Source organism: Pteropus alecto, unplaced genomic scaffold (assembly GCF_000325575.1).
Source record: "Pteropus alecto unplaced genomic scaffold, ASM32557v1 scaffold35, whole genome shotgun sequence".
NCBI classification, from domain to species: Eukaryota; Metazoa; Chordata; class Mammalia; order Chiroptera; family Pteropodidae; genus Pteropus; species Pteropus alecto.
In genome coordinates this window covers 10,059,346-10,066,062 of record NW_006437828.1, presented here as the reverse complement: position 1 = coordinate 10,066,062, position 6,717 = coordinate 10,059,346, and the positions used below count along the sequence as shown (strand labels likewise).

The 6,717-nt window shown below is 49.8% G+C and overlaps 1 pseudogene; it reads left to right on the top strand.

Moving 5' to 3' along the window:
- Window positions 1-3,330: 3,330 nt before the first annotated feature.
- On the top strand, window positions 3,331-3,448 carry LOC112482229 (annotated as a pseudogene).
- Window positions 3,449-6,717: the final 3,269 nt, after the last annotated feature.

Genomic DNA, 6,717 nt, shown 5'->3' with positions numbered 1-6,717 from the left:
CGGGCACCGTGTGGCCTTTGGGGCTGCGGATAGGCCAGCCCACTGCTGAGTGTTTCTCCTGAGGGGGACACACTTCCTGCCAGCCCCAAGAGCTGGTACACCGAGACTCCTCAAAACGCAGCGAGGCCCCAAGAAGGCTGGAAACGGCACGTCGCCAGCACTGGCATTAAAGGCAGGCTTGGCGCACCCAACAATGCATCAGCGTCAACAGGCATATTGCGGGGACGGCCGGCAGCAGGCGGCATGGCCGGATCCCTGTTCAGTTCGTCTACACAAAGAGAATCGTTGCCTAGCTAGGAAGTGCTTTTATAGGGTCCCACTCCTCCCCTTGGAAAAATATGTGCATCTGACACCCACATCCGTTAAGCTTTGAAGGCTTTTTATGACCCTTTTAAGACTCCTTCCCCTACATTACCCTGTGTCACCTACGTTAAGGAGACTCCCAGACTCAAGTCCATGACACTGTCACTCAGCCTCCTGGCCGCTGGCACGCTACGTCATTTTCAGCTCGGTCAGAATTCCACGGGCAAATGCCTCTTTGGACTGTGTTCTGATTCTTCTCCCAATCTGAATCAAGGCCCTTGGCAGCCAGTGGGATTTTCAGACAGTGTTTTTAAAATATCAGATCTTCTGATTTCTTCTCAAAATCCTCTATTTTGAATATTTTCTTCTACGTCTCTTCTGACCTAAGGAATGCCAGGACAAAGCCTAAAATCAGATATTTGACTGACTCCAGAAAAAAGTACATTTGCCTGCTATTTTAAAAATCTGGGTACGACTCGTGTAGTAAGTCGGCGTAGTTACAACGGCTAAACAAAAACGTCAAGAACTCAATGAAATGAGATGGTGTCTGGATAAGAAGGCTGCACAGCCAAAGCAGAAAGAATAACTGGAAAAAAAAAAAAACTATATATATGATACAGCCAAGATTCATTTGGGTGCAAAGAGAAACATTCTGTATTTGGCATTCTGCTTACGGTGTAGCATCCATGAATGCCAGAAAACGCGATTTCAAAATATCAGAAATTCGACTGCGAACTTGCATGAACACTTAAGAAAAGAGGAGGGAAACACAAAGTGACAAATTTACTTGGAGTCTCGCGGACCCTTTTTAGCCAAATTGCCGGTCTGAGGCAGTTCATCATCTCCGTAAGAACATGCCCTGCAGGCTTGTCACTTCCCGGCTCTGGGCTAATACCAGCTGAGCGATTACGTGTCTGCCCATCGCAATCAGCAGCCCGGTGCCTGTTCTCTGCGACACAGTTACAGCCAAGGAAGAGTCCTCTCGGGGGACTAATGAAGAACTGTCACCGGCGCTCTATGACTGGGTAACGGCAGAATACATGTCATGGACGATCGGCACGTTCGTGTGGCGAGTACAAGTCTCACTAACAGAGAGGAACCTGACGATCGAAGGTGCCTGAGTGCGACATTCTGCTAACGAGATGCTGCTCCTAGTTGCTGCCGTCCCCTGGGCTGTCCTCAGGGACTGCCACCTCACAGTCCCAGATGGTCAGGCTTATTTTGACCCTGCCAATCACTTAAATTGGAAGCACGCCTCCAACGCATGCTACCAGAAACTGGCCCTCTGGCTGGAGACTCTTGCCGGATAGGAGTGAGCCCTGGTCCGATTCCAGATGCCCAGAGGGAGATCGATAAACGCTCGGTGAGAAACAGTAACGTTAGCGGTGATTTATTCACTACTTAGATTACGGCATGCCTGTGATGTTCTAGTTCACGTGAAGATATAATCCAATCATCACACGAAGCCTGTGCGTATAGCATTATTGTCCCTTAAATGGATGAAGAAACGGACACAGGGTAAGTGACACGCATGCTCGGGGCGATGCCGCTCGTCAGTCTGACTCCAGACTCCACGCACTTGACTGCTGCACCGCCGCTCCCGGTGTGGGAACCATGGCCTCCCCTCCTGGCACTGCCTCCCTGAAGCCAGCAGCGTCGAGGTCACGGAGGAGACGCATGCAGTGAGCTCTGTGGGCTCATCGACACCCCCTTCCTGCCCTCTCTCAGCCCCCCGCCCTCCACACGCACGCTGGCAACGGGGCGATAAGGCCAAAGACAAGCCGAGGGCCCCTGGAAACCTGTCTTCTTGTTTTCCTCCCTCTTTCTAGCACCCCGTATACAACACGGCTGCACACACGCTCTCAGCCAGGACCGCCTCTCCCCCGGCTCTGGTGTCGTTTCTGCCACTCGTTCCTGACGGCACTGAGAAGGAGCTGGCACCCGAATGCAGATGGAGCGACGTACACTCTAGAGTTCTCCCTGCCCACATTTCCCGAACCGAAGTCCCTCCCGCCTGACCAAGGAAGCGCGCGAGCCCGTGTCACAGCCGCGAGGCGGCTCCGCTGAGGTGCGACACCGTGGCCACCCCGCACGGGGACGGGATTGGGGGGCTCGGATGACGTCAAGTACGATGAGCCCCGTTGACGTGGCGGGCATGTCAACCCACAGGCAAAGAAACCGTCGAAGCTGGGCTGGGAAGGGCTGTGAGGCCATTTCTTACAAATTCCTGCCACATGGCGGGAGGACTTTTTCCAAATGGATTCTTTTTTCATTTTAATAATTTTTTTATTTTTCGATGACAGTTGATCCAAACCAATTCTTGAAACTCGGCCTTGTGTCAAACCTTGTTTAGTTGTGGTGGTATATTTTTCTTTAAAAACAAACACGAAAGCAAAACACGAAAAATAAATCTCAAAGAGATTACCATTCCATTTTCTTAAAATCTGGCTCGGTTTGATAGCTCTAACGCCCACCATGTGTTTTATTCCCGATTCTCAGCTTGGGTCAGAAGGGAGGTGGGTACCCTCCCTCCCTCTCGCCACTGTGGCTGCCTTGCTGGCATTTGCAAAAATAACGCCTTTCTTGTATGTACCTCTCCAGCCTGGAGCCTGGGGACACATCCCCTTTGTAACCTTCTTGCCAAGCCGCTGAGAAATCTATAGGAATCGGGAATCAGAAACTAAATTAACTTATTCAAAGCGTATTACTATATCAACCTATGATATCATTAACTGATGAAATTATTTTCACATGGAAACTGAACCTAAAACAAAGTTTGACTTAAGTAGTTATCAACAAGTCTACATGCAGATTTGAATTATGTAATAGATATCGAGCTGCTTTGAGAAAGCTAAAACATTGTGCAGGATAAATATACAACGTGCATGTATATGTTACGAGGTGTTTATATGATACATAGGTATATACGTGTGTATATCCACGCCTATATATAATATATATTTAGGCAAAGTACTCCTAGAATGCGTCGAGGAGTCTCTTAGCTCCTCCTTCTAAAAACTTCTCTGGGTCTATGGCCATGCCACCCTGAACAAACCAATTCTGTCTGATCTTGGCAGCTGAGCAGGGTCGGGCCTGGTTAGTACTTGGATGGGAGACCACCTAGGAAGATCAGGTGCTGTAATCATAAAAAATAAGAAATAAGGGATTGTAAGCTAACACGGTCCTTGCAATCTGTGAGGTCAACCAAGGGTTTCTTCACCTAAAAATAAAAAAATAGAAATAAAAAATAAAAACTTCTCCGGCCATTAGTATTGATCATGTTTTACATGCGTGTTGAGATCCTCGGTTGTCCGGGGCTGAGAGCAATTTCTTTCAGACTGGCTCTATCCGCTCCTTTGTGAGGAGATGGCTGAGGGTGGAAGGGCCAGGGGATTCGCCAGAACATTCCACTGGGGCTCATCCCGCAGTCACCGCCCACACTCCCCGACAGGGCAGGCAGTTGCTGGCAGAGGCCATTATGCCCTATTTTTTTAATTGCTATGCTGTTCAGTGACCCTTCTTGTAAATGATTTCCTTCTCGCAATAACTGGAATAAGCAATCAAGAGAGGTTTTCTGCAGAGAAGAGAAAAAATTTCACATTCCAGTCAGGATGGCTTCAACCAGATCACAGCAGAGGCTCTCAGCGGGGACCCAGCTGTCCCAGGGGAGTGTCCTGTGACAGCACCCTAAAAACAACACTTGGCCAAGAGCACAGGCTCAGCCCAGGGAGGTTCGGTCGGAAGAACCGCAGCCGATGGCCTCTGCGGATTCTGAGACGTCCAGGCCACCAGGCAATGAACGCGACTCTCAGGCTCTGTCCCGCCTTCGGAAACTCCAAGAGCCTGGGAAAACGTTCAGGTAGAACACACACCCCTCTCCGTCACCACGCACAGCCCTCCGGCCACCACCGGCCACCGCAGTCCCGCCACGGGGCACACGCCCGGCACCCTGCGTGATGAGGAGGAGGCAGCCAGAGGTGCCTCCGGCGACATCGCTGACCTTATGTGGACTTGGGCCGTGCCGAACAGAAATCTCAAGGGAGTCAATTATTTTTTTATTTTTTCCCTTATTTAATTTTTCTCAAAGTTCAGAATTCATATGCTCCTTGTACTGCAGAAATTGACATAAAACTATGAAAAATTAGTTATTCGCCCCAGCGTGGCCCTCCTCGGCCACACCTGCAGCCAGCAACCCCCCAGAGAGGACGCGGTGGCAGGAGGCTGGCGAGCATCCTGGACCCTTCTCTGCACCCACACACACGCACTCGGGCAGCATACAGGAGGTTTTCTCGGTTTTGTTTGGAGTTTTAGCCAAAATATTTTTCAAAATCAGCCTCCGTGCATTATTCTGCAGCCTGACTTGTTTGCTTGACAATGTCGCATCAGCAGCTGACCCACAACCGACAGGTTCGGTGTGGGGTCGCCAACCTGCGGCCTGTGAGCCAGCCGCCCGGCTTTGCAAACGAAAGTCCCACTGGAGCTCAGCCGCGTTCACTCATTTCCAGATTGTCTGTGGCTGCTCTTACCCCGCAACAGGAGAGGCAAGCAGCTGTGACAGGTCACACAGCCCCCGGGCCTCAAGTGTGTACTAGCCCTTTAAGAAAGAGTTCGCAACCTCTGCCTTGAAACGGCGACCCTCTATTTCCTCCTAATTCTGTAGGGTGGCGTTTTGGACAGGGCTCAGCCTGACAGCTCTCCTGCCACTGCGAACATGGATGGCGTGACAGCCAAAGAGTGCATATGGCTTCGCTCCCAGGCTGGCAGTCGGTGCTGGCCACCAGCTCGGCCACACGTGTCCAGCAGGTTTCTTCACGGGGCGGCCGTGTTCCCAGAGAGCAAGCCCAATGCACCGACGCAGCCTCTGCCTGCATCACGTTCGTCCCATTGGCCAGAGCAAGTCACACAGCCAGGCCCAGGGTCAAAGGGCAAGGACATAGGGGGGCCGGATGCATGGGAGCCACTGCGAGCGCAGTCTGCGCCCTCCAAGCCAGCGGATGGGACATCGTCGCGAGACGCAGATTGAATCTGAGGTTTTACTCTAACGTAGTCACGTGTGTTCACGCGCACGTAGAATTTTGAGTGAATGGGATCGTACACATGCCTGAGTTTGTAGGACAGTATTTCTCATCTCTGTTGCCTCCTCCAGCTCCCTCGTACGCCTCGCATCACCCCGAACACACGGAGGTAGTGAGTGCTAACAGCTCAGTGTGTGCTTTTCCATACTTTTCTCCACGTGCGTAAAATCATACACACAGACAAGTCTACGTAAAGGGGATCATGTGATACACACTAAGCGTTTTCATAACGCCATATTGTCTTTTTTCTTCTTTTTCTCGCTTTTTTTTTTTTGCTTTTCTTTCTCCTCCTCTTCTGCTCCTCATCTTCAGCATACTATCCAGCCCCCAACACACACACACACACACACCCGGCGAAAGGGTGGGGTTTGGTAGAATCATTTGACACTCACTTCTTTGCACCTCGTCTTTCTTAATGCTCAAAATATCTCTCAGAAATACTTCCAAATCAGCCATCGTAGCTCGAACTCGCTCTTTGTAAGGCGTGCTCGTTACTGCGCATCGATCCATACAATCTCCAATCCGCTCTCTTCCTAGAAAGAGAAATTGAGAAGCAAAAATTGCATTTCCCAGACTCTCCCGATGCCAGGATTCTTGATGCGAACGGAGCGAACGGATGCCGCCAATCAGACGGCATCACAAAAGGTAGAGGCGAGGCGAAGAGCGATGATAACGTACTCTACCGCGATGCAGATTCTGCTATGAGATAATCGGCCATGGGGCTCGAATGGGGACATGATAACTTTCTGTCTGGGAAAGGGAAGAATGGGAGGAGAGGTGAATGGCAGATCCCCACAGCCCCGTGATTCTTTTGGACCTATCTCCTCAATGAACAGGAACCAAATAACTGGGAGGTTTCTGGACTCATTTCCAATGACCTAGAAAGCCCAGCCCACAGGTATTTAAGCTAAAGCACACGGGTTCTATCGAGTGTCGCCAAATTACAACCAGGACAGAATTCGTTTGGACAGCAAGCCCAATCCCGAAATTCCCAGCTGGCTGCACGACTGATCTCATTTTAGTCACTCATAAAAATACAACTCCACGTTCTGCACAGTTGAATTTTGGGGACTTCCTTTATTGCATTGTTTTACTATTTTCGTCCTGTTTTATTTGTTGTATGCATTTTTTTTTAATTGGTCTTACTGAATTAATCCTAGAGCCTTCAAGAAAATTGCTGAATAATAGTGGCAGGAGGAGATATCTCTGTAGTCCTTGCTTGATTTTAATTAAACTAGTTTTGTACTCCATTACTTACGATGTTTGCTGTTGGTTTTGATTATTGGTCTTCATCATGTTTAAGTGCCTTCCTTCTGATTAAGGCAGGAATGTCTTTGGC